The sequence below is a fragment of the Crocuta crocuta genome, unplaced genomic scaffold (assembly GCF_008692635.1).
Source record: "Crocuta crocuta isolate KB4526 unplaced genomic scaffold, BGI_CrCroc_1.0 scaffold253, whole genome shotgun sequence".
In the NCBI taxonomy this organism is placed as follows: Eukaryota; Metazoa; Chordata; class Mammalia; order Carnivora; family Hyaenidae; genus Crocuta; species Crocuta crocuta.
The window spans coordinates 7,329,176-7,355,606 of NW_027529451.1; the positions used below are offsets into that span (position 1 = coordinate 7,329,176).

General features: G+C 39.1%; 1 protein-coding gene across 1 annotated transcript in view; it reads right to left on the reverse strand.

The window, feature by feature from the left end:
- Positions 1-26,431, reverse strand: part of GADL1 (glutamate decarboxylase like 1) — a 139,522-nt gene that overhangs the window by 81,588 nt on the left and 31,503 nt on the right. The gene's annotated exons all lie outside the window — the stretch shown is intronic.

Genomic DNA, 26,431 nt, shown 5'->3' on the forward strand with positions numbered 1-26,431 from the left:
GTTCAGTATGACTGGGGTTAATTAATGGGGTAGGGCAGAGCTAGGAAGGCTGGAAAGGTAAAGAGTAGCCAAGTCACCACGGATCATAAGTGCCACAGTAAGAATGACTGGTCATAGAATTTTCATGGGATCATACAGATATTTCAACCTAAACTTCATTATTGATCTGGCAGAATAAAGTGAGAATCAGCAGATGTGGAGTCCGCTTTTGATTTAGTCACTTGGTGTCAGAGCTCAAAGCAAGTCACTTAACATCTTGGACTTCATTTCTGTCATCGATGTAATGGAGATAATGATACTTGCTCTACCCACCTGACAGGAATATTGTGAAAATCTAATGAAATAATGTTAACTAGGAACACTTCTCAATCTTTGGCCAAAATCCTGCTCATCACTCCCTTCCTCCTTCACATTCCCATACCCTCAACTCTTCCTGGCTGTCCTTTGATTTACTTCTCTCTCCAACAAGTTGAAGAACAAGATGCCAGCTCTAGCTGGTATTGCTGCTTATGAAGTGAGCATATTATACCTCCCACCCACCTCCCTGTATCTGTCAGGAGCTATAGAAAACCAAGTGACAACAAATGTTAGAGGAATAGGAAGAATTATACGTGGTCTTCCTCCAAGTGGAAGCCAGCCTGACCTTGAGTAAGCTATCAACTCTTGATGGCTTTCATAGATGCTGTGGATCATTACAAGTGGAAAAGAGACATAAGGGAGTGGAGGGGGGAGGAAGGAAAGAAGGTAGGAAGCAAGGAAGGAATGGAGAATAATATAAGGATATTATTTTAAAATGAGGTTTCAGGTCTTAAAGTACAGGTCAACCCTAGCTATCTGTTTATATGGGTGTGTTTAAAACCCATGGAAACCAGAAGACCATTCGATTTTTCCTCCAATACACCAAGGTTCTTGTACTAGCACATCACCTTCCAGAATCTTTGACATTTTTGTTTAGTTTTTGACGTACCATGTAGGAAAGTGAGACTATAATCCCTTACCTTCACATCTTCCAATGCAATGTTCATTCACTACTTTTGACTTTCTCTGTTTTTTCTTCAGTCCCACAAATATTACCTTTCTGACATTCACGGGTATAGAGCATTTTACCAATCTTTATGGTAAGAATGATACCTGGCCTTCAAAATCACTGGTGACGTGAAAATCTTGCATTTACCTCCGCTGGAGTCCTGACTCTGTCCCTCTGTGCACCTTCCATTGGATTTCCCTAGTCTCAGGCCATTACCAACTGACAGGCAGAGTGTGTGTTTCATGCACTCAATTCTGCTATAAGGTTTGTGCATTATTGGGAATTGGCCTTGAACCGTAATCAGCTAGACCTCCACTTTCTGGGCTTCTGCTCATGGTATGCAAATTTCTGCATTTTGCCCCATCCGCGTTCATCTATAAGTGAAAGCAGGTACCCTTTTGTTTGCAGATTCTTTGGATAGACATCTTTCATTTTTTTCATGGTATGCCTCTGATCTGTCTTTTTGGGGGATTTATTTATTTAATTCATTGTCTTTGTGTATTACCTGTAGCTTTTTCACTGGCTGTCACAGCAGAAAATTGTTAAAATCATCTGGCTTTGCATCCTGCTTGAGAAAAAAAACTATACTTAGTGAACAGCCATTTCAAAATTCCATTTGGAATTTTTCTGAATTCCCCACCAGATCGGTGTTCTTATTTGCTTTTTCTTTTTGCCATTTGATGGCTGGTTTCAGACACATTGTGCTTCACCAGCCACCTTAGTATTTGCAGAAGGTTCACAGCCCGACTTAGGGGCCTCTGTTAGCAGCTCTGAATCCTTTTTTAATGGATTGATTCAGCCCTCTTTCTCATCCATTCAAGCACTTCCCAAACATTAGTATCACCCCTAGATCAACTTCTGCTTATGTCTTCAATTAATTCTCCAATTTTCACTCCCCCTCTGTCATTTGTATTTTCTAGAAGATGTTAGGTATGGAAGTTTCTGGAAGATGTTAGGTATTTCAGATGCTTGAACTTGAATTCCCGAAGAACTGGTGAACACCTCGCCCGCCCTTCATCTGCCAGATGGTGACACACTTGAGCCAGTTGTCTGACTAACAAGAGGATCCACTCACCCAGGGGTGGGGCCGGTGAGGCCAGGAAACTCCCTAGTTTTTGATGGGATTTCTACATTACTATCATGTGAACTGCTCAAAGATCAGCAGGGCCAAATTACTTTGATACCATCTGTGAAAAACACTGATTATCTGGAATATTTAGGCACTTAGTGTTAATACCAAAGGCCACCTCTCCTTCCAGAAAGCCTCCTGGAAGATTCCAGAAAGTTTTGTTAAGTGGTGGGCCTGCAGGCCTGATGCGAATGTTTCAGAGAACTGATAGGGTACTTTAGTGGCAGACTGGAGCTCCTGTATTTGCTAATGAACTGTAACTTGTAAACATCCCTAACTAGGAGATGGCATGACCTTATTTAAAACTGAGGAGACTAAGCTAAAAGATTTTTTTTTTTTTAAGAAATGCAACTTAACAATTTTAAGCCATGAGGGTGACTACAGGAGAGCAGAAAGTTGGGCTCAGTATCTTAGAGAATGTGTAAGTGCTTCTATAAATAGGTAAGAAACATTTGATAGCGCAGAGATAACTTGGCAATCCCTCCGCATGCCCTCCGAGCATTTAAAAATAGTGCAACAGAGCTTCTCTCTTAGGACAGATGAAGATTTTCTGATTTTCCCTAGGCAGCTATCAACATACTTTCTCTGTTAAATATAATCTAAAGCAGTGGTTTTCAAACTTTGATTATAGCCCACAGTGAGAAATTATTTTTAAGCAGTGACAGCACCCACCATAATATCCATGAAACTGAAACAAGAATTTCATGGAATGGTACCCATCATTACCATATCAACAACATATTCACATTTTCTTTTCTCTTATGACTATTCATTAAAAAGGAAAATAAAAAGCAGACGCGACTTACAACTGACTGTATAACTCAAAACCAATTAGTATAGTGGCCCTTAATCCTAGCTAATATTAGAATTATCTGAAGAGATTTTTTTAATACCAATGCAAGATCTTTACTCCACACCAAAAAGTCAGAATTTTTGGTGTGGGGTACAGGCAATGGCATTTTTTTAAAGCTTCTCAGATGATTTTAATGTGCAGCCAGGATAAAAACCATGGTTCTGATGGGTCTTGACCTTATGTTGAAAATTATTGATCTAGAATATTCAGTCAGCATTACATTCACATAGAGTCCAGAGAACTCTGAGGTGTTGAGATTTTACAAGGACATATAAACCCAGATGGTTATCTATGTTTTGTGCTTTTAGCATTCATTATCAGAGTTTTATTTCTGTGTGAATACAAATGAAGAATGGTTTTATTTTATGCACCTGAGTAAAGAAAATATAGGTTGATATGAATAATACTGGACTCTTAACCAAGGTGGGGGGGGAGGGAACCTCCAAGATATGAAACAGATATCCAAGGATCTTGGCCTGAACGTGGTATGCAAACCACACTCCACAACCCAAGCCTGATCTATTTCTGATTTGCTATGTTTTTGTGATATGGAACAAAGAATTATTTGTTTGGAGAAGCTTCATCATAGCAACACAGCTGTAAGTAAATTTTGCTCACTTGGCTCTGATGGAGGCAATAGTGATCCTTGCTCTTCCATTCCTTCCAACTATGAGTTTCTGTGATTCTACCTGATATATATTTGTGTATACCCCGCTTCGTTGCAGAAGAGATTTAAGGCAGCTTATGAAAACACAATATGGTAGGATAAGGAGAGAAAAAGAAGAAGAGAAAAGAGAGTTGAGGGAGTGGGGAAGGGAAAGGAGAAGGAAAGAAGAAGTCAAGGCCCAGGGAAAGGCCATGTGGAAGCACAACGCAACTGGAGTGAAATCTGTGCACAGAAGTCACGCTGGAAGGAGGGTGAAGGGCAGAGACTATCCACCAATTTCTTGGCACACCTGGTAATGTGCACACAGCAAGAGCACCCGGTAGTCATTTGCTGTGTCTGAGCTCTGAGTATTTACGATAACTGTCAAGTACTTCACTTTGCTCCATCATGTCACATTTTCATTCATCTATAAATTGAGGATAATGATACTGCCTGGCAGCACCCCTCCTGGAGATAAGTATTTGTGCCATAATGTGTAACTGAAGGTCTGGAAAAATACTTATTAATACAAGACCTCTTTCTTCAGTCTAGATGGCTGACTTGCATCTCTCTCAAACAGGGGGTACCTTTCCTTTCAGACAAAATGGAGCAAGTGTGCTCCTGTGGACTGAGGCTAGAAAAAGAACTCCATACCAGGAGCCCAATTCTTAACAAAATCAATCTGCATCTCCAACTGATTGTGATGCTGTTAGCGAGGGCCCGTTTCCCTCTCAAATGGAATTTTACACATTCAGCAGCAAGGCCACCGGCCTACATTTCTTGGGATTTGAGCATTCTTGAGAGGTCTGGCCTCTGAGGCCTGGAGTATAGGTAAGAGATTGATTTCATACAGGGGAGAAGTGCTGTGTAGCAAAGGCAATTTCTGAAACACAAGTTTCCGGCTCTTCATTGCATAAATCCCATTAAAAAGTGTTGGAAATCATTGATAATTACCATGACCACGGGCAATCCTACTCAAAACTGGCCTTAAATAAGAGTTTAAAATGAATTAGGAAGTGCTTGGCAAAACCTTCGAATAGGATGCAAGATCTAGTGGACAAAAGTATGGTTTCCCCCAAAGACATGATGATGAAATTTAGAAATGTGCTGAAATAACAAAGAATTGGGGTGCCTGGGGGGGTCAGTCAAGTTAGGTGTCTGACTTCAGCTCAGGTCATGACCTCACAGATCATGGGTTCAAGCCCCGCATCAGGCTCTGGGCTGACAGTTTGGAGCCTGGAGCTGCTTCGAATTTTGTATCTCCCTCTCTCACTCTCTGCCCCTCCCTTGCTCATGCTCTGTGTCTATCTCAAATATGGATAATAAAGCACTTTTAAAAAGTAAATTAAAAAAATAACCAAGAATCTTTTCACTACACAAATGGACATTTGTGTAGACAGAAGAATCTATGAGTTCACATGTAGCTCACTCCTCAACTTGGATATAATTAGGAAAAAAGATTGTATTCACTGAGTGTCCCCTACATGGCTGCCAACACACTGCACACTTTGGAACATTACCCCATGTAATGGTATAGTTGTTCTTCACCATAGAAAAATTGTCTCCGTTTTACAAATAACACAATTGAGGTTCAGAAAAGTTAAGCAACATGTCTAAGGCATGCAGGGTAGACCTAAACAAAGGCGGAATTTGAACACAGGTCTTATTGAGTTTCAAGGTCTATAAATGTATTTTCCCACTGGGAAATTGTATTTCATCCCAGAATTTCCTAGTTCAGACTGTGGTCTCAGACATTAAGGAAGGCAGAGCCCTCTCTTTTGGATGTTCTAAAACAGGGGGCAACAAACAATTTCTGTAAAGGACCTTCTTGGTTCAGACACAATCTCTGCCACAACTACTCAACTTCAGCAGTTGTAGCACAAAAGTAGCCATATAGGGTACTAATATCAATGGGTAGGGTTATGTGCCAAGAAAACTTTATTTATAAAAACAGGTGTCAAGCTGGATTTAGCCCAAGGGCCATAATTTTCAGACCCTTGTTTTAAGATATAACCAATGAGGAGATACACTCAATAAGGCAACCATTTCCAAATTTGTAAAGGTATAAAGAGTTAAACATTTATATGAAGGCTCAAATCCATCATCTTTCATCTTCATTGAGGCAAGTTTTTAATCTGCTTTGTAACAAAGAATGAATATTTAATTTAAAATAAATTAAAATTGCCCTGGTTTATTTTCCTTTTTGGTTTGGAGAAATATTTTCTGCAACTTCCAGAAGGAAAGGCATTTGATGATCCAGAATCATATTGGCTTACAATTTACAATTTCTTTTGTTTCCCCAACACCCCAAGAAGAAGAAAAAAAATAGTCTGTGATAAAACTAGCTATATCTGGGTTCATTTTCTATTTTATTTTAAGGTTCTACTTTGTCATTTATAATAGGTCTTTGCTGAAATAATGCAGCAGGAAGAGCTATCAATATCAAACTGGAAGCTCATATGCAAACAGCAAGTAAAAGCTACAACTGGTCAAAGAGTAGGAAAGGAGTGAGGGATGGAAAGCAAAGAGAAGGGCTCTCTGGTGGGTCAGAAGCAGGGAGAGGAGATGACTTCCAGGATTCTCTGGCTCAATTTGTCTCTAGGTATGAGAACTGTATTTTCCAAACCAAACCCTTGTTTGATAAACTGTAAATGTCTCGAAGGGTATTGGACCAGGGTATTTAGAACAGCAGTGACTGCAAATCCTAGAGGAGAATGACTCTATCTACAGAACCCTAGTCTGAAAGAGAAAAAGTAAATGAGAAAAACCTACCTGCCAATTCTGGGTACCAAACAGAGTTAGGAAGTGATTTACAGGTGAGCTTAACCAGCCTGCCTGGTCAGGTGAACAGAGTTAGAATAAGCAAAATCATTAGCAATCCTATTTCACTTTGTATTGCTTATAAGAGGATTAAACACCCAAGTCTTATCTTCCCAAATCAATATTTTCTATTTCTATATATCATTGTGGCTTTAAGAAATCACAGTTTCAGGCACGATATGAGGCTGATCCATTGCCCGTCACCTCGATTGAGGAACACAGGCTGATCCATTACCTGTCACCTCGATTGGGGAACATAGAAGCTGTGTGATTAAAACCATGGACTGTGGAGTGAGCCTGACTGGTTTCGAATCCCAGTGCCATCCCCTATGAGCTTGGTACCCTTGGGCATGATATTTATGCTTTCTGTACTCAGTTGCCTAATGTGTCCAGTGGCCAGAGTGACAGTCCCTACCTTGGGGACTACTATGGAGGTTAAGTTTATCTGCTCACCCCTCTGTCCATCACACTTGCCCAGGCCTCTATGAGGCAGGAGTACAGTTATGGAGCCCACAGTTCCGTGTGGGTGACAGGCTAATGGTCAGATCACAGAGGACTTGACAATACATGCTGAACAAATGCTTGGCTAGAGAAGAGACCTGTAAAACAGACAGGAAAGCAAGAAGTCCCCCTGCGAAAGTTGTTGCTTGAGCAGAATGTTGCGAGAGAATAAATGGGACTCAGGGCAGCAGAGAAGAGAGTGGTTTCCACATACAGGGAACCACATGCCTGTGAGAAAATAAATGTATCCTTAACGTGATGGCCAAAGCCCTCCAAACCTGAGATTGTTCCCTAGCCCCATCTTTCAACATGTCCCTCCTCAGTCTCAGACACTTGTCACTGCCAGGACATTGCCGTGCTTTACTCCACACATTTGCCATTTCTAACTACTTAGAATTTGTCAGACATCAGGGAATAACAGTAAACATACAGTGTCATGAGGTGAAGGCTTCCCCCCTGCTCCTGCCCCATAGCCTATCAGAGCCCTCAAACCTAACACTGCTCATCGTACCCTCTAGAAGGGGGGGCTGACAGGGACAGGGCCCCAGGTCCACAATGACCTAAAATAAACCACAGCTATGTTCCTTCTCCCCTGCTTCACACAGCCCATAAAATTGGCACAGTGATAAGAGATGATATGTCTTCCCCATGATCTCATCTAGCTGGCACTGATGAATGTCATTTTTTATTCTAAATAATTATGATAAATGCCTTGAATATAAGTGATGGCCTTTCTCACGAATGCCTGCAGCAAGAGAGGGATTGCGGGGGGATCCCACACAGAGGAAGAGAAACCCCGTGGGTTCACATTAGTTCACTCTAAACTGTAAAACCAATACCAGGCTCTAGAGTACACTTAAGACTCATGGCTCCATGAAATTAACTTCCCCACCAATCATGAGTGAGCCATTTCCCCAGTCACAATCTTGTCAAAATAAGGAAACAGTTAAGAACTCCACAGCCCTGGTGATTTTCCTCTTGGATCTCAACTGAACCCTTGAAGTGAAGGGGGCCCCCATGACTTTCATAATCGGAAAGAAAACTTAGAGCAACTAACCTTCTAACGCTTGCTGTTGCTACCTCACAAGTAGATAACAATCTTGTCCTTATTATATATAAATTCCTGGTTCTCACTAGCTCTGAAAAAAAGCTCTGTATTTCACTGCATTTCACTACATCTCTGGCAAGGTGGATATTGAAAGGGCAGAAAGATTCTGACAGTCCTCTAAGTGAATGCATTGGTATTTCTGTAACTGATGTCGAGGTTTAATCTGCACTGTGGTGCTGTCTAAAACTGGTAATAAAACAGAGGAATAATATGTCAAGATAAGATCCAAAGGACATATAATAGTGACATGTGCTATTCCATGACAAGGGCATAATGAAATGTACTAGGGAGAGAGTAGCTTTATGAAAAAGAAGCAATGAACTTGTTTCTGACAACTTCTGCAGAGCCGGAAATGGAGAAGATACAATCCATCTTCCATGTTTCTTTTCTGTTTCGGGACCAGGTTTAAAGTTCAACAATCCATTAGTAAGTTGTCACAGGAAGAGATGGAAGACATTTATCATAGATACAATTTAGGCTCTCTGTTCAGTCCATAATGACCCCTTACTTCCTTTCTCACCCTTAGAGATATCACATCACACCACTCCCCACCCTCGTCCTAGCTATTGGATCAGAGGTGGAGAAGACTAGGAATATGGAATTAACACTGAGCTTTCTTAATTAGACAGAGATAGAAACATCATACTATGAAGTACTGTATTTTACCTGTCACATGGACTCAAAAACAAATAACATGGTTATGAATCTCAAAATTACATTACTTTGGATGCATAAAAATGGTAATTTACTTATTCTTTAACAGAAAACATTTCTGATATGGAGCTACATTTCTTTCTAATGCAAAGCATTTAATATGGTCCCACTTCCAGAAAACCTCAAGATTCTAAGTGATTTCTCAGACCATTCCAACTTTATGTCTCCCTCTGAGAGTTTTCTTCCTCTTGCTGTTAGTTCAACATTATTGGGATATTCACAAATGCCACTGAGGAGGGTTGCTAGAAAGAAAACAAAACATCCTACTAAATATGAATTCTGTAAAAACTTCATGTAAATTCATAACAACCACAATCTTCAGTAAAAGAATATCCCATGCAATATTTGGGATATACTTATACTAAAATATTATCTGTTGTTTATCTGAGAGTCAAACGTAACCGAGCATCCTGATTTTCATTTGCTAAATCTGGCAACCCTCTCCTGAAGCTGGGGAGCGCACATCTGATTCCTTAGTGCGGTCACTGCTGTCCTTGTGCTGACCACCTGTCCCATCCTGAGCTTACCCCCAGATGATCTCTCCATGTTTCTGCTTCCATCCAAAGACCAGCCATGGCCTCACAGTCATGCTTCTCACTTCTTGCCCTTATTTCCAGACTCCCTTGTGCATTCTTCTTTATTTTTAGTCCCTTCTGGATGAGTTCCTTGCCAGATACTCTGAAACTTATAGTGGGCTATCTCAGTCACTCTTATACCTTAATATACCCCGCCCCCGCCATCAAGTCTATTTAATTTCTGCTTTCCAGACTGACATGAGGAATAGAGGAGAGAAAAGGCGTCGCAACTCTCTAAGCCCCACCTAGAACTTGAGCCAAGAGAAGAAAGTCCTCTATATATCCTGTATTTACAGGGAAGTTCTATTCTTCCTTGGTCCTCGGGGGCTTACATACTCATATTTAATACTTGGTTCCTCTTCAAACACTTTTCTCCCCACCTCAAACTGTTTATCTACTTGGGAAAGAAAGTACAAACTAAAAGTGGATTCTGGGTGACAAGACATCCTTGTAAGAATAACTTTTGAAGGGCGCTTGGGTGGCTCAGTTGGTTAGGTGTCCAACTCTTGGTTTCAGCTCAGGTCATGACGCTGGGATTGTGGGATGGAGCCCCACAACAGGCTCCACACTGAGTGTACGATTAAGATTCTCCCTCCCCTCCTTCCTCTCTCCCCAGCTCATGATCTCTCTCTCTTTCTCTCTCTCTCTCTCTCACTCACTCTTGTTCTCAAAAGCTAAGAGAAAAAAGAGTAACTTTTGAAGCTGAAAAGGTAAATATTTGTCACTCTTGATCTCTGCTTTCATTTTGGCCATTGCCTGACTGTAGTAAAACAAATCAGAATTCCATAACATAGCTTAAGTACTTGGGAGGTTAAAATCTCTTTCACAAATCATTCCTGGTGAGAAGAGTAAATCAACTGTTATCAAGCTGTTATCATGGATCCATTAGAAAATAATTTAAATGAGAACACTCCAAAACTTAAGGAACTGAACCAAAATCGCCCTCAAATGTAAAATAATACTCTTGCAGAACAGAAATGTAAAGAAGCAGGAGAAAATGTATACCAATTAAGTAAATAATCAAATTTAATAAATACGTGAATAAAAAACTAAATGCAATTAGTCATTCCTTATGGAGAGAAGATACACTAAATCAGGGGAAAAAATTTTAAATTTAAGATTCCAGGCAAGAATATAAGGCAAAAATTAAATAAAAATGATACAAGTAAAGGGATGGTATATATTCTGCTAACATATTTGAAAATGTCAATAAAATGCAGTAATTGTTTTTAAAAATGTAAGTTCTTGAAATTGATCAGGAGAGCAGGGAATTCTTAGTAGTTCAATGAAAATGAAAAAATTCACATTAGATCAAAGGATTATCTCCCTCAAAATTTCTGAGCAGTTTTATGATTGACTTTTCTGAACATTTCTAAAAAATGAATGTGTTATCGTAATTATTCTAAAATGAAGACAGTTTAAAATCCACTCAAAAATACAATCCAACCAAGATTTCTCTCTCTCTCTCTCTCTCTCTCTCTCTCACACACACACACACACACACAGAGTAGATCAATCATATGTCGACAAAAGTTAAAATTCAAATATACAAATCCATCAACACATTAAAGCAAATTACTAGAATAAAATGAGGCAAATTAATGAGGTAATGTAGAAAATCTATTAAGGCACATTTGATTTTGTTTAAGGAGTAAAATGATAGAACTACCTTATTAGATAATAAAAAAGAAAATAGTAAAATTCAATACTCATTTTTAAATTATTTCTCAAGAGGATTTATAAAAAAATGCATATTTAAGACATCTTTAACAAAATCACAAAGAAGACAAAAATGTCTTCTATTTACTGATATTACTGAATATATTTTTGGAAATTCTATCAGTACATTATAATTGCTGATAACTGATATGAAGCTTACATATTAGAAAGAAAGCAAAATTACAGTTATATACTGATATAATAATATATGTAGAAAATATACGAAAATAACTTTAAATCTTCCAGAAGTAATAAGAAATATGGTAAAGTAGTAATAAATAAATACTTAAGTTTCCCTTTATAGCAGCATTTGCAGTTAGAAGATTTTTTAATTTTATATATAATAATAACAAATATACAAATGTATGAATAACATTAATAGTAAAACATATCCAAGTCCTCTGTGAGAAAATCCATCAAAATTCTATGATATAATGTCCGAAGTCTTTTTTTCCAACTAAACAGGAAAGAGTAGGAAGGATGGAGTATGAAGCTACATTAGCCACGAATTGATCCTTCTTAATGTCATGCAGACAGTACACAGGGGTTCATCTCTGCTCTTGTAGATCTTTGAAATTTTCCATAATAAGAATTTAAAAAAGAATCTTTGTGTGAAATAAAAGAAATTTGATTAAATGGAGAGATGTACCATGTTCCTAGATGGAAAGGCTAAACTTTTGCAAAGATGTTAAATCTCAAATTAATCCATAGGTTTAATATAAATCCTAAATAAAATCCCACTGGAAGGTATTTATATTAAAAAAGGGTTTCCAAAATCCATTTGGAAGAATAAACAGGTGAAATTAACATTTTATACCTTTCCTCTCCAGTTTATGCACTGATAGAATTCTGCAATTCCTTATGTTTTAAAGACTCTGTTTTTCCCGGGACAAGTTCCCATTTCCCCTCCTTGATACATAGGCTTTGTACCACATTGGGTTTCCTCTGATGTTTCCAATGGGATAACTTGCTCTTATAAAAGTGGTTTCACTGACAACGTTTTTCTATAGGTGAATAGGCAATGGGGATCACAAAATGTTGTCAATAGAGTATCAAAAGAACAGATAGTTAAATGAGATTTCCAAATACCAACATCGCCCAGTTGAAGAAGATGGTAACACCAGCAGGTTTAGCTTCCTGTATTTCCAACAGAGTCACTGATAACAGAAGTGGCTAGGACTCAAGAAGTGTTTGGATGGGATGGGAGAAGAGATATTATAAATTTTTCAATGGAAGAGAATCTTCTTAAAACATAAACAGAAGTTCATAAATGTGTACTTCTGAGCTGGACTTCAGATGCCAAATTAGCTGCTTCCATGATAATGGTAACCATCCTTAAAGAAACAAATATTCTTAAGACTCAAAAAGCCTAACTACCTCTGTTTCTTATATCAAAGAAAGGGGTGGGATGGACAAAGAAAGGGAGACCTGGTTATAGAAGCAAAATATATTAATCTTTTAATATACAGTAACACATAATTTCATCTATCAAAAAATTTTAAATGATTTAACTTTGGCTAGCAGGTTACAAGTAATTTTTATGTTCCTCATTATGCTTGACTATGCTATCCTGATTTAATTGCTTTCAAAATGGAAAGGAAATACCAATAACTGTTAAGTCATGTCTGCTGCAATGAACTTTTCTAGACCAGCCTTTTCAGCAGGGGTGTTCTCTTACCTGATCTGCATTCCCTAAACACCTGCTTTTTACTCCATTACATCACTCTATTACATACATTCTGTGTTCTATGTTAGCTATTTGCTTAAAATTTGTTTCTCGTAATAGCCTTTGAGGTCCCTTAGGAGGTAACACATAGGAGGCAGCACATTTTTGTGGGTTGAATGAAAGGATGAATAAACTAACAAATGCTTATTCCCACTGGTGGAGCTGAATAGCAGCTGACTATTAAAAAGCTAAATTCTAATGACAAAAGACTAGATGAACCGGAAATACTCCTACTGTAGAAAACAAAATATACTGAAACAAAACATAAAAACTGCATCTAATGAAAAGCATCACAGATCTATATGAGACAGAAATAAACTTCTGGAAGGTCCAAGGACAGGAACGGAGCTCAAGAAGTTCAGCCAGAAATGTCTACACCAGGGACATTGTAAGACTGAGGGGACAGCTAAGACAGGAGCCAGAAGGGTAGAAGTGAGGGGACAGAGATAGTGGCCACCATGTGTGGAAACCTGTTGCACCACCACCACACATCACCAACAGGCACTCCAAATACTTCAGGAAGCAGAGTTCAAAGGTGTTCAGGGTCACTAAGGGCAGTAAAGGAATCTTTTCTCTTGTTTAAGATTCAGAGGTCTCCACCCTGAAATAGTGGTACAGGGTATATACTGTGGAGATCAAAAAAACCTTCAAGCCTTGGTCCTGGACTGCTAATTCTCCCAGATGCCGAGAAGAATTAAAATAAAATCTTCTCTCAAGGAAGATAACTCCACTCCAGATTTTAAATTATTCCTAAAGGTATAATATTCAGTAAACTGTCAAACATTATAAGGCGTCTCTCTAGATAGAGAGCCAAGAATCAATGAGAATATCACTCAAGGGAATTTAGATATCAGAGTTACAGAGGCAGATTATAAATCTAGGTGTACAATGTTCATGGAGATAAGGGCTGATCTTACAAATGTCATCAAGAACCTAGAAGTATTGTATATATGAAAAAGGCTCAATTAAAATAATAAAACTGGATTAGATAAAGCTGAAGACAGAATTCATGAATTTCAATATAAGTTATCAAAATTATCCATAGCAGGGGCGCCTGGGTGGCTCATTCGGTTAAGTGTCCGACTTCAGCTCAGGTCATGATCTTAATGTTCGTTGAGTACAAGCCCCGTGTCAGGCTCTGTACTGACAGCTAGCTCAGAGCCTGGAACCTGCTTCAGATTCTGTATCTCTCTCTCTCTCTCTCTCTCTCTCTGACCCTCCACTGCTCACACTGTCCCTCTCTCTCTCTTTCTCAGAAATAAATAAAACATTAAAAGTTTTTTTAAATAAAAAAATTATCCATAGCAAAGCATGGAAAGACAAAATTATGAAACATACAAAATAGAGTAAGAAACAGTGAGAAGATCTAAAATACATTTAATTGGACTGTCAGAAAGAGAGAGTAAAGGAGGGAGTTAATAATTAAGTGGATAGTTTTCAAAATTTTGAAATGCATAAGTCTACAGATATAATAAGCCCAATAAAGCCAAAACAAGATAAACCAAATAAAATCCATATTTACAACACCAGAGATAAGCAACAGACAATTAAAGAAAACTTGAAAATCTTAAAGAAGCCAAACTAAAAAGTAATTTTGTCATCCAAAAAATGACAGTTAACTTTCTAACACAGAAAAGGAAAAAGGAAAAAAAAAATCATTAAAGCACTAAAAGAAAATTACTGTCAGAATTCTACCTCCAGAAAACAATGAAATAAAGCCATTTTCAAAGAAGGAAAGCCTAACAGAATATGCTACCTTTGGATCCACTAAGAAATTCCTAAGTAAAGTCTTTAAGAAGAAGGAAAATTAGGCCGGATGGAACCTTGGAGATATAGCAAGCAATGAAGATATGTGCACAATAATGTTCAAAGCCAAGTTTTGTAAAAGGCCCGAACTGGAATAAGCCAAGTGTCCATCGCTGGAAAAAAGATAAACAAATTGTGCTATAATCATATGGAACACGATACAACAGTGAATGTAAATAATCATCAGATTGTGTCAAAACATAGATGAATCTTACAGCCATAAGGCAAATCTGAGCAACAACACAAAGCCAAGCCAAAAAATATATATACTGTATGACTCCTTTGGAAAGATAAAAGTAAACTATATTATTTGAGGGTCCAGCCTACAGAGCAGAACTAAAAACAAAGCAAGAAAGTTGATAACCAGAAAGAACACATGGGGGATTTCTGGGTTTCAAGTTATGTTCTTTGAATTTCTTTGTATGAGAACTACCTGACTTTTTTTTATAACAATAAATTGAGCTGTTTATTTACATTTTATGCAAATTTTTATATTTTTCTTATATTTCATAATAATTAACTGAAAAAAAGACTGGGGTGCCTGTGTGTCTCAGTCGCTTAAGCAACCAATTCTTTTAATTATTAATTTTTTTTTGGTTTACATCCAAGTTAGTTAGCATATAGTGCAACAATGATTTTAGGAGTAGATTCCTTAATGCCCCTTGCCCATTTAGCCTAACCCCCCTCCCAAACCCTCCAGTGACCCTCTGTTTGTTCTCAATATTTAAGTCTCATGTTTTTGTCCCCTTTCCTGTTTTTATATTATTTTTGCTTCCCTTCCCTTATGCTCATCTGTTTCGTATCTTAAAGTCCTCACATGAGTGAAGTCCTATGATATTTGTCTTCCTTTGACTGACTAATTCGGTAAGCAACTAATTCTTCATGTCAGCTCAAGTCTTGATCTCATGCTCCTGAGTTCAAGCCCTGTATTGGCCTTCCAACTATGATTCTCTCTCCTCTCACTCTGCAACTCCCCCACTCATGTGCATTTTCTCTCTCTCTCTCTCTCAAAATAAATAAATTTTTTTAAAAATCTTTAAAAAGGAAAAAAAGACCAACATCTTCCACTCTCCCAAAAAAGCCCTTAGAATGGACTACCAGAGAAGATATGGAATAATTTTTCCAATTAACAAAACTCCTTAAATTATAATTTTTTATCAATATCCTAATGGCTGAAGGGCAGGTATATTTTCCGTGTGAATGTATATGCATAAGTGGTTGCATACATGAGTTATGTACACCTTGAATTTAAAGATATGGTGACTTACAGAATTTCTCTTTTTCTATAAAGGGAAATTAATTAATTCTACAATTAATTTCTTTATTATATACCATTAACAATTTTCCTACAAATTAGGTTTTAAATATAATTACTAAAACCAACGTAGAATAAAGCTACATTCACCACCCCTGAGTTTCTACAAAATCAGAATAATTCTGTTGGGCATTGCCAGGGAAGAAGACCCCAGAAGAACATTAACTCCCTGAAATTTTCTGTCCTTGAAACAGCAAAGCTGGAAAGACTAATTCAGAATGTCAGGTAGGTTTTCAGAACTTTCAGTTTCTTTCAGAACTCTTTCTTGAAAACAACATATACGACAATCAGAATTGTGCAAAAGAAAACAAACGGAACAATTTTTTTTCCCAAGAAGTCAAAAGGGCCTCCCATGTCATACCAGGGAGTGGAAATAGAAGAGAAAGCTTGTTGCAGTGAGTTCATTAAAAAAAAAAAAAGGCAAAAAAAAAATGACAGATGCTTGGAATCCTTTAAAAATGTTAAAACCAAATTTTATCCACCTGAGGCAGGTCTAGCATGCTAATTATGGCAAAAATTCTTCCATTAGCTTCATTCCGCATTTCCTTTTGTGCCTATGTGTTTCCTTTTTCTTAGATTATAGCTTATAGAACCCTCCCATATGATGAGACCCTGATTAGTTTTGTTACAAGGTAGGATAGGAAAAAGAAAAAAAGCAATCTGTAAATACAATCCTCTTTCGGGGATATTTTCAACTGCTAGGACACAAGCGTAGAATTTCTCCCCCCTCCTGCCCCCAGTTTTTATCATTTCTTAGCAAATCTGAAGGTCTTCTGTGATGATCGGCAGAGAAGCAAAGGTTGGGGTCCCCTACTGAAATGCGATGGCTGTTATGAAGAACAAAATCTTTACCTGGAAGGATATCAGAGAGATTCCCACACTCTGAGACTTCTCCAGAAATAGACAGGCAGGAGATATTAAATCCAATAGAGGCCAACACCCCAACTCATCTAAGTCAAACTGACAAAATTAATGTAGCTTAATCAGTAGGACCAGGTGGCAGTCACCCAAAGGTCTGAAGGAACTCAAGGATGAAATTGGGAAGCTGTTGGCCAAGATACTGGATCCAACACTGCAAACAGGCAGATTGTGAATGTCATTTTGTTCATTAGAAGGGGTCAAGAGAGGACCCAGGGAGCCTTAGAAAAGCAAGTATCTCTTCCACTTGTCCAGTCGCCAATAAAGAACAGCATCATTAGACAGTAAAACAAAAATAACTTCCTAGGGGAAAGACAATATGGTTTCTGAAAAAGGAAAGCATGAGTCACTGATTTATTATTGGTCTCTGAGGCATGTAGATAAAAGGCCAAATGTTGGCACAGTTTCGAGTAAGGACTTTTTTTTTTTAAGTGCCAACATGAAAGGGGATGTGAGGAGGTAATGGATATATCAAACCATATGGATAAGACAAACAACTTTTACATCCCGTCAAAATTGCAACATACGGGCAGGAAGGGACACATTTTAAGACTTGGAAGAGATCAGGTGGTGATGATAAAGGACATACTACTTTACACCGCGGGTAACAGATTTCAAACACACTACCATTTGATGGTATTGGAAAAGGATACAAAATAAGTTCGCTTCAGGAAGCATTTCACTGAGCACTGAATGGCAAGCTTTGTACTAAGCAGTGGGACTATAGCAATGAACACGATCCCTTCTGCCCTCTAGCAGCTCAGTCTGCTATATACTGACTGCAAACACCATGGAAAAGGCGCTGCATTGGGACCTGTGCCCATTTATGACAAGTTGGTAACTATCGGTCAAAATCAGGTAGTAGAACCACAATTATGCAATAACTTATCCCTTGGAGCCACAGTTCACAAAGGAATTAATATATTAGGCTACATGGAGCATAGATCTCAAAGCACAAATCCTCTGTTAAAATTAGTGACAAATGTAGTACCAACACATAAACCCTAAAGCCCAATATTACTGGTTTCCTCGGCGAAAAAAGACATAATGGATTTTGAATATGTGCAACTTTAACATTAATCATTAGATCCTTGTAAAAAAGGAAAGCAGACATGATAAAGGTGTTTGTCATGACTGATGGACACCACGTGAGCCTTTTTTATGTTGGATGTGATGCACACATGTATAAAAGCACACGCACACAGTTCCAAAAGCCTCGTGAAAAGAAAATCAACTTCTGTTTATCACAATTTTTAAAAGCCAAGAATTTAAAAAGGAAAGGGCTATTTAGCAACCATGAATTTGACGGGTTCTGCCAGTTTTAGGCAATCTCAACCTTGCTGAAAACTCTAAAAATTTTCCCTGATCATGTAAGAACATCTAAGACATGGAGAATAATTTTGGCAGCATCAAGCACAGGAAACTGATCTCTCCTACAAGCAAAATGCTTCTTTTTTCTAATCAGTTTTAAACACCTACCTTCCCCTTTTTCTGCCACATTACTTAGGAGGCTGTCATTCCAAAGAAGCTTACAATGTGTGTGTGTAGGGGAAGTGTGAGTTTTCTCTGGCGTGAAAATAAGAATTTCTTTGGTGATCAGATTGTTCAGTATTTTCAAACCATCTCATGCCACTTCCATAGGAACTCCATGAAGAAAAACAAGGGGCTGACAAAGAAATCCACACAAAAGCAAGCATGGTGTGTTCTAGTTTCTCTAATAAATCTACCTTCCCTTCCTTCTTTCTTTTCCTGCACGATTTTGTTTAAAAAATGGCTTATAATAATTATCATCTGTAGTATCAGTTCCCACTCAGAATAAAAACCTAAATGGGGCTTAAAGGGAACATATTTCTCAGGTGTAATATTCCAGTGAAACCTCTCTGCCTTCTCCGGGGCAGGGGGGTTGGGGGAGGGTGCGTGTTGGGAGAGGACATTGGGCTCCTTTTTCTTGTTTTCTCTTTGCATCGCAGGACCAGGCCCATAATATACATTCGGTGAGTGTGTATTGAATAATCTCCTGTCCTCTTCTTCCTGCTACTCCTTCTCCTAAAAGTATCGCTGGTTCCCCTAACGAGTATAAAGAGAGTAACTATTCTCCTAAAGAATAGAGGAGGATTCTGATCTTCCTCGAGAATGAAGAAAGGAATTGCAAACTCACTAGCCTCACATTTGAAAACTACTTATAGTCCACAGTTGCATGTCAATATCTCTGTCTAGCAAAGAGCCCTAATAGATAATAGATAACATTAGTAGGAAAATATATACGTGTGGTTATACACATGGCTTACCTGCTAAATTGACAAAGCTAAAAACCCCTGTGATGTCAGAAGTTAACACACATGCATGCGCACACACACCTACACTCATACTCTACTAGTGAGAAGGTAAGCAATATTTTAGAAGGAAAATTAGGACGAAAGTATAAAAAAGCAACATGAAAGATCATCATGGCTCTTCTACTTTGGGGAATTTATTATAAAGAAAGAATATAGGATATACACAAAGATTTAGCCCTCAAAGAGGCAGCCCAATCTCTAATATCCAAACATTGAAACAATCTAATTGAGTGCTTGCTTCAGCAGCACATATACTTAAACAACCTAACTGGTCAGCAATAATGAGATGGTCAAGTTAATTATAATATAACAGACTGAGAGAATACTATGCAGCTGTCTAAAATATATAGAATGCATATTGGTTAAATAAAAAGCATTTGGTTAAATGAAAATAGTATGCTAAAAGCAAAATACGTTATAATTTTTATTTTTTTGAGAGAGTGTGTGTGCACATGAACTGGGTAGGGGTCGAGGGAGAGGGAGAGAGAGAGAATCCTATGCAGCCCAATGCAGGTCTTGATCTCACAATCGTGAGTTCATGGGGATCATGACCTGAGCCAAAATCAAAAGTCAGATGCTTAACCAACTAAGCCACCCAGGCGTACTGCTGGGTGTACCCAGTTATAATGTTTTTAGATTAGGTATATGTACCTATGTATTTGTATATTCATTTAAATGAATATATGCAAAAGAAAATATATAAATGGACATCGTCAGTTATCTCTGTTGTCTCTTTTTCATTTTTCTCCATATCTGAATTTTCTGCTTTGTCTATATACAAATTGCTTCTGAAATAAACAGAAGCTATAAAAACAGACATAATAAAAAAGTCCACAGGACCAACCTAGTCTTTCAAAAAACAATTAAATTTTTTAAAAAGTGCCCCCCCCCCAACCTGTTGGTGGGAATGTAAACAGTGCAGCCCTTCTGGAAAACAGTGTGGAGGTTCCTCAAAAAATTAACAATAGACCTCCCCTATGACCCAGAAATAGCACTGCTAGGAATTTACCCAAGGGATACAGGAGTGCTGATGCATAGGGGCACATGTACCCCAATGTTCATAGCATCACTCTCAACAATAGCCGAGTCATGGAAAGAGCCTAAGTGTCCATCAACTGACGAATGGATCAAGAAGATGTGGTGTATCTATACAATGGAATACCACATGGCTATGAGAAACAATGAAATCTGGCCATTTGTACCAACATGGATGAAACTTGAGGGTGTTATGCTGAGCAAAATAAGTCAGGCAAAGAAGGGCAGATACCATATGTTTTCACTCATGTGTGGAACAGGAGGAACTTAACAGAGGACCATGGGGGAGGGGAAGGGGAAAAATAGTTGGGGAGAGGGAGGGAGGCAAACCATGAGAGACTCTTGAATGCTGAGAACAAACTGAGGGCTGATGGGGGTGCAGGAGAGGGGAGGGGGGTGATGGACATGGAGGAGAGCGCTTGTTGGGATGAACACTGGGTGTTATATGGCAGCCAACTTGACAATAAACTAAAAAAGAAAAAAAAAGTACCCCTTAAATTGTTTGGTGAAACAGGAAATCCCTGTGAGTTAATATCAGTTGATAATGGTAGGTAGAAACGGAGAGGAAAATCCTACATTCAAAAATTCACCTGATTGGCATGTTTCTCATTCTCATATATCTGTTAGGGTTTTTTCTCCCTTAAACTAAAAAGTCCTTCTAATAAACACTAAAAATCAAAAAGCCAATATGGAGATTTTTCTCCATCTATGCAACTGATTCTTAGAATATATTGCCTTTTCTTTTAGATCAAAGCATCAAAATTGCCTTTGATCCAAAACATCCATGTAGTGCCAGCATTTACATCTGATGTCAACCTATTTATAATCACAGGGGTGTTTTTTTAAGTCTGATTTTCTTTTTATCCCAATGATGCAAAGGTGATTAGTGACAGTACAATTCCAAGAGCAGCAGCCCTGCTTTCTTTCGGAAGCTGTTTTCTTTACTAATACAGGACATTAAAAATGCACAGCCAGTCACTCAGGAAAACAGCATTGTGAATGTCAGGGCTCGGAGGGTACAAATTAAGGAATTAGTTTTTCCCTTAACAGAAGTACATTCACTAAGTAATTTGCTTTCTTTTAACTAGAGTTATCCCCTTCCATTAACTGGCGAAGTAAGTCCAAATTAAAATCGCTATTCATCAATTACTGCTGGAGGCACGCTCAAGCCTTGTGTTAGGACCTAGGCGATAAAACTCATCAACTGCCATGTTCATCATTGGTATCTCAGAGCTCTTAAGAGGAATGATTTGGGGTTGGGGAGAAATTGGGAACTCCTACTTATTGCTGACAAGATAGCAAATATTTTTGAGGGTTTTTAATTTGTTTAAGCAGTGGATTTTAATTTCATCCTTGCTTAGTGAATTCTTTTTTTTTTTTTTCTAGGAGAGAGAGAGACAGCATGAGCAGGGGAGGGTCAGAGAGAGAGGGAGTCACAGACTGAAACAGACTCCAGGCTCTGAGCTGGCAGTCAGCACAGAGCCCGACGCGGGGCTCGAACCCACGAACCGCGAGATCACGACCCAAGCGAAAGTCGGACGCTTAACCAAATAAGCCACCCAGGCGCCCCGTTGCTTAGTGAATTCTTGCTAAGCACTGGGAGTATAGTGGCATGTAAAAATAACATAGTCCAATCACCATACATCTTCTGCTCTAGAGGCAGGGAAAGTTAATGTATGAGCAATCATAATTACCAGTCATGATGAGAACTTACAGGAAGGGGACAGGGTCTGAGAAAGAATAATGGGGAGATGCCAGTCCACCTGGTAAGTCTGGGATCTTTTCTTTAAGGAGGTTACATTTAAGCTTCAACACAAAGGATGACAGGCATGAACATTCCTTCTTCTCTCAAAGAGTATTATGTTAGCACCCCTCTTTCCTGATGTTTTCCTATCTCCCCACCCATTCCAACCTCAGCTTTCATGGACTCTGAACTTCCTCAGGGCCAAATTCTACATCTTCTCTTACTTCCAAGTTCCTCCCAAGACTTTCCATTCCACTCCTAGGACCTTGGAGAACATCTGCATGTCAGGAATTCCCAATATTCTTTTCCAGCCCAGGCCCCTTTTCCTAGCTCTGGATCTATATGCCCACTGCCTATGTGACATCTTCACTCGAAAACTTCCTAGGAATCCCAAATTTAATGTAGCCAACGCTAAAGTCAAGATATTTCACTCTCAAATCTTCTCATCCTCTGGCAATCTCCAGCCGCCTACACATGAACATTCGCTCAGTTGCTGCATCACTAATCAGAGTCAATTATGACACTTGCTTGGTCCTCATCTCCCTCACATAACTGGCAATTCAGCCCTGGCTACTTAGTGGATAGATATGTATAACTTCAATTTCATCACACTTTTTCATCTCCCCTGCCATCAACTCTTGCTTAGATACTGCAGGCTTCTTAATCTTGCATTCATTCTTGCCCACCTCCAATTCACCATCTTTTTTTTTTTTAATGTTTTATTTATTTCTAGGAGAGAGAGAGAGACAGTGTGAGCAGGGGAGGGTCAGAGAGAGAGGGAGTCACAGACTGAAACAGGCTCCAGGCTCTGAGCTGGCAGTCAGCACAGAGCCCGATGCGGGGCTCGAACCCACGAACCGCGAGATCATGACCTAAGCGTAAGTCGGACGCCTAACCGACTAAGCCACCCAGGCGCCCCTCCAATTCACCATCTTAAATGAACATCTTTTCAGATTACTTTCTGGTTTTAAAATTCCTTCTTTGTTCTGGGGGCACCTGGGTGCCTCAGCCGGTTAAGCATGACTCTTGACTTTGCCTTAGGTCATGATTTCACAGTTCGTGAAATTGATTCCTGCATCAGGCTCTGTGCTGACAGTGTGGAGCATGCTTGGGCTCATTTCTTAAAATTCCTTCCTTTCTTAAAAAGAAAAAAAAAGTGTACGTGCTTTTTTTTTCCTACCTGAAACACCTCAGGTCTCCCTGGTATGCATTCTCTGAGTGCCACACTCTTTTCTGTATCAGATAGGGGTGCATTTGGCTGCAAATGACAGATCACCCAATGGAAATGGTTTCGGCAATAAGGACGTTAAATGACCTCATCTCACAAAATATTTGCAAGTTATCACTTCCAGGATCAGTGCAACACTTCAAAATCATTATTCAAGACTGAGCCTTTCCCCCTTTCAGCTCAGCCAGTCTGTGCATGTTCACTTTTTGATTTAGGGTCATCATCCTATGGTTGTAAGGTGGCTATCAGAACTCCAGGCATCATGTTCTGACCCAGCTTCATTCCAGGTAGAAAAGGGGAAAGGATGCCTTTTTCTTGTGTAGATCACCCCTAGCTGCAGGTGAAACATTTCTCAAGAGCTTCCTCGAGGCCGTACTGACCATAACTGTATCATATTGTGGTCCTTACTGCAAGGGAGACTGGGGAGATAGTTTTCGGGAGGCAGAAGGAAAGGAGGTTGGAATGGCTATAGAATATATGATCAACAGTGTCGGACACATTCTGCGGAGCACTTATGAAAATAATAATAAAAGAATTAAATATGAACATTTTGTTCATCGTCTCCATGGTAAGATGATAAACTCTTTGACTACAGGGAATGTGCCTGTTTTATGAACCCCAAATTAGCACAGCACCTGGCCTACCCAGGAAGTCAGTGTTGGCTGAATAATGAAAGAATGAATACGAAAGAGAACAGAGGCAGAAAATAGGTGCCAAAGGGACAGAAAACTGCCAACGCAAAACGTGCTTAAGCACGTTGTCCTATTCCATCGCTCATGGTTCACCTCTCCATCCCAGATAATTGAAAAACAATCCTTTATGTTAAGAGGCACCTGGGTGGCTCAGTCGGTGGACTGTCTGACTCTTCATTTTGGATCAGGTTATGTTCCCAGGGTTGTGGGATCGAGCCCCATGTTGGGGTCTCCATGGAGCATAGAAACTGCTTCAAAGTCTCTCTCCCCTTCTCTGCCCCTCCCTAGCTCATGCTCTCACTCTCAAAAAAATAAGAAAGAAATAATAAAATAAAAACAATCTTTTGCTTTTAAAAGAAGCAACTTTTGGGGTGCCTGGGTGGCTTAGTTGGTTAAGCATCTGACTTCAGCTCAGGTCATGATCTCGCAGTTCGTGGGTTCGAGCCCCACATCGGGCTCTGTGCTGACAGCTCAGACCGTGGAGCCTGCTTAGGATTCTGTGTCTCCCTCTCTTTCTGCCCACCCCTGCTTATTCTCTCTCTCTCTCTCTCAAAAATAAATACTTTTACTTTTTAAAATCAGTAAAAAAAGGCAACTAGCAATAATGTTCATTTCTTTGTACAACAAATGCAATTCTCCCAACTTTTTAATTCCTGCCATGTAAGTCGACCTGGGTATTGTTTTTATTGAGATCCAGGAATGAATTCTTTACATAAATAAAATAAAATCATCACCCCTTTAATAGAGTTAGATGATGTGGAAAATTTTGAATTGCATCAAGTACATAAACACAAATCAATTCTTGGCTAAAATATCATTCGTTTTTAATATCAAATATCAAGAAAATATCAATATTTTAATATCAAAATATCAAGAAAAATGTATAAAAGCTAGAAAGTTATTTAAAAGGGCAGTCGTCAAATTTTTGGTCTAACTTTTTCACTCCTGAGAGCACCACACCAGCTGATAAGGATGTCATTCGGATTGGCAGACTGGGGAGAAGGCAGATGCAGAATGCCAGGCACAGAACAGATTTTTGACATATTTTTGTTCTTCTGTCTAGAGCAAAGGAAAACCTGGGTTTTTTCCTAACTCTGTCATGTCCTAAATATGTACCACAGGCAAGCTGAGGGTGTTCCTTGGCTCACGAATGATAGAGTCATCTTAAACTACCTTTCAGTTAGAAAATGAAGTCATAATTTGAGAAGTTAAATGCAAAAAAAAAAAAGAAAAGAAAGAAATCGTGTTGAATACAGTCAACAGCAGCCAACCTGATAAAATAAGAGGCAATACATTCATACTTCTGAGAATATTTCTATCCCCAGATGCAGAATTGGTTCGTAGCTTCTGATGGATACTGAAGGGGAGGAAGAAAGTTTTCTTTGTCCTAGGTTCTTCTAACTGGACTCAGAATTAAATTTCCATTTAGGGGCACCTGGGTGGCTCAGTCAGTGAAGGGTCTGACTTCGGCTCAGGTCATGATATCACAGTTCGGGAGTCCAAGCCCTGCGTCAGGCTCTGTGCTGACAGCTCAGAGCCTGGAGCCTGCTTCAGATTCTGTGTCTCCCTCTCTCTCTGCCCCTCCCCTGCTCACGCTCTGTTCTCCCGCTCTCTCCTTCTCTCTCTCTCTCTCAAGTATAAATAAACATTAAAACGAATTTTAAAGAAAGAATTAAATTTCCACAAAGACAGATTAAAAAGAGAGAAAAACAAAAGTTTTATTATGGGCACATGGAGCCCAAAGAACGAGATCAAGACCCAAACAAACGACCAATGCTGTTTTTATGCGTTTTAGACAATGAGACAATAAATCTGTGAGGCACTGACAGGATAAAGAAGACAGGTTTGAGAATTTTCATTGGTAAAGAATTCAAGTGGAATTTGGGCTGAGGTAGTAGATTTGTTAAAAAAAAAAAAAAGAGTTTTTTTGTAAAGCTTTCTCGGCTCTAAAGTCCCTGTCTCTGGTATTAAGGATGTCTTGTTAGTTCTTACTATAGAGAGGGTACCTTTCACGTGGGAGATTGGTCTTCTGTTTTCAGAAGGACAGAGGGGACCTGAGTGTCCTTGCACTGACCGATTCCCAAGGAGCTTCAATTCAAAACAATCACTGTGCCATCGGGGCACATTTTCAGTGGCCTGCCCGTGGCCCCTACTAGGGCATTCGGTTTGGTCACCTCTAAACACAAGGAGGGCGGACACACACATGTCACAATTCATTTTGAAAGAGAGTTGTGACTATCTGCACGCGCAAGACAAGGTTTTAACGTTAAATATGGTTTTTGTTTGAAACAAAATTCCTTAAAAAGAGAAAATGACTTTAGCATTGGCAAAGGGAGTCCCCCTAAGGGAAAAAAAATGTAAACAGATGGCTGAGAAGGATCACCCACATGCTGCACGCAGATCCTGAGGAGGCACTTCTAAGAATGAAGTGGCACTTCCCAGCCTGGGCCACTTCCCACAGGAGTCCTTATTTTACCCACGGAAAAACACAGGGTATATACATGTGGCCAGGAGGCAGCCCCCTCCCCCCCACCGCCCC